Raw genomic sequence first — 2,577 nt, 5'->3', positions numbered from 1 at the left:
ACCCTCGAGAATTGGTATTCATTTTATGACTGCTTCTCGTCAACAATAGATCGAAGCGAACAACTGACACCGACCCAAAAATTCCGATCATCCGTGACTGGAAAAGCCGCGCGTAGCACCCAATCGTTAGACGTCACAGAGGCATATTATTCTATCGCTATTGACGTTCTGAAGGACAAATTTGACTGCCACCGTAAAGTCTGTATGCGCCACTGGGACGTGATCTACGACTATCCTCAAATAACGACGGAAACACCCGAAGCCGTAGAAGATTTTCTGGAAACGGTCAACGTGAATCTTCGAGTGCTAGAGAAATTAAGCGATCCTGTCACATGAAATGTCGTCCTCATCAAGCTGTTCACGTCGAAGTTACCTTCGTTTACCATTCGCGAATGGCATAGCACCTTACCCAACAAAAAATGCCTTCACATATACATTTGATAGGTTTTCTTAAAACAAGGGCGAACGGCGATCAAATAAATTCCACATCAAATGAGACAAAAGGGACGTTCTACCAACGTCCCTGTCAACGACAACACGCGCCACGAGGACACGCATTTATCACATCTCAGACTCCGTCAACCTGTCACACTTTCCAAGGATCACATACCATCTGGATGTGTAATATCTTCAAAACCAAATCCCTTCGCGAGCGTCTTCAAGAGGCCAAAGAGCATCCTTATGCATCAACTGCCTCCGGAAGGGACATACAGCGCGAGATTGCCACGCCGGGTCATGTCGGGCGTGCTGAGAACGACATCACACGATGTTGCTTAGGCAAAAAGCCATTCAGGGTCTCTTTCTACATCGTCCAGTCCAAAATCCTCTCCATCAAATAGTCGTTACACAACACCCTCTTTACCACCTCATTCATCACCTACTCGTCGCAGAAGGCACACAACAAACCACAGATCGGAGATACCAAGAACAACCTCGCCTCCAAGTCCATCTTCCAGCCACATACGAACACATAACCAATGACGCCGACAATCGACTCCATTGACGACCGACTCAGTTCTGCCCGAGCAGCCGAGCTAAACGGACGCGTGAAGCAGTGCTTCAGTGAAAGTGCGGCAAGTGGGGGGAATAAAGTGACTAACGACAACGCCCATAGCCAAATGGTGGAAAATCCGTGTCTTCTACTGATAGAATTATTATTACAAAATTCAAAATGCAACAACACATACCACCAATAAAAAATAATTAACAAAGGCGAAACATATTTCATAAACAAAGCTACAAATATAACAAATCTAAGTCAATCACTAAACGAAGATCAGGAGTGCTCAGCTATAAAGGAAATAGAAATGAAAACATTACAAAATAATGACGGTAACGTTCGGTTTATCCGTAGCCCCGTATTTAGCCATTCGGTGCCTCAAGCAACAGGCAGAAGCATACTGCAGCGGGATTTCTACGTCGACGATATTCTCACCGGAGCTGAGAGGGAGAACGAAGCCCTTACACCTAGATCAGAACTCGCCGAATTACTTCAACTAGTGGGTTTAAACATCCGGAAATAAGCATCAAACGACAAGGAATTATTACAAGGACTCTCCGCGGAGGAAACAAACCACCAACAACACTTGGGCGATTCGCAAACATTGAAAACACTGGGTGTATTTTGGAACTCTTCCGACGATTCCATTCTTTACTCGATCGAAGTCACACCCACCCTCTGGCGAGACACAAAACGATTCATCAGTTGAGAGATCGCCAAAATTTACGACCCGCTAGGTTTGCTCGCGCCGGTAATCGTTCGGGCCAAGATGCTGCAGCAACGAATATGGTCATTGAAAATCGACTGGGACGAATCATTTCCGACTGATTTGCATACAAAGTGGAACAGGTACTACTCCCAGTTGCCACTGTTAAACAACATCAGATTCAAACGCAAAACAATAATTACATCCGCGACGGACATTGAAATGCATGGCTTCTGCGACGCCAGCGAGAAGGCTTACGGGGCCAGTGTTTATCTCCGAACCAGTAATCCTGATAGCTGCGTCTGGATACAACTATTAACCGCAAAATCAAAAGTCGCCCCGCACAAATACCAGACCATTCCTCGGCTCGAGCTGAGCGTAGTACTCCTCCTCATGTCCCTGATATCGATAGTACAGCAGGCCCTATTGCACAATATTACTCGAACTATCTATTGGACCGATTCCACCATCGTGCTCCACTGGATAAACATATCAGCGCACATTCTCAAAACATTTGTCGTTAACAGAGTCTCCGAAATCCAAACAAAAACCAGTATCCGCGATTGGCGCCACGTTTCTACCAACGATAATCCCTCGGATCTAATATCGCGCGGCCAAATGCCCGAATAGTTTCTGCGCCCAACCATTTGGCAGCACGATCCAGCATGCTTCCAACATTGAAGAATAACGTCGCAAATAGAATTACCGGAACAGAAAGGGGCGATTTGTCTGTCCGCGACTCCCGCCGCTTGTTGCAAAGATATTCATCCTGGCTCAAGTTGATACGAATCATCGGTCGTTGCCTTCGTTGGAAACAAAAACAGAATCGACCGACACCCTTAATCGTAACCGAATGAAACATAACACACGA

This window comes from Bombus flavifrons, chromosome 16 (assembly GCF_040668555.2).
Source record: "Bombus flavifrons isolate JBK064 chromosome 16, iyBomFlav1_principal, whole genome shotgun sequence".
Classification (NCBI taxonomy): domain Eukaryota; kingdom Metazoa; phylum Arthropoda; class Insecta; order Hymenoptera; family Apidae; genus Bombus; species Bombus flavifrons.
This window is presented reverse-complemented; position numbering follows the sequence as displayed.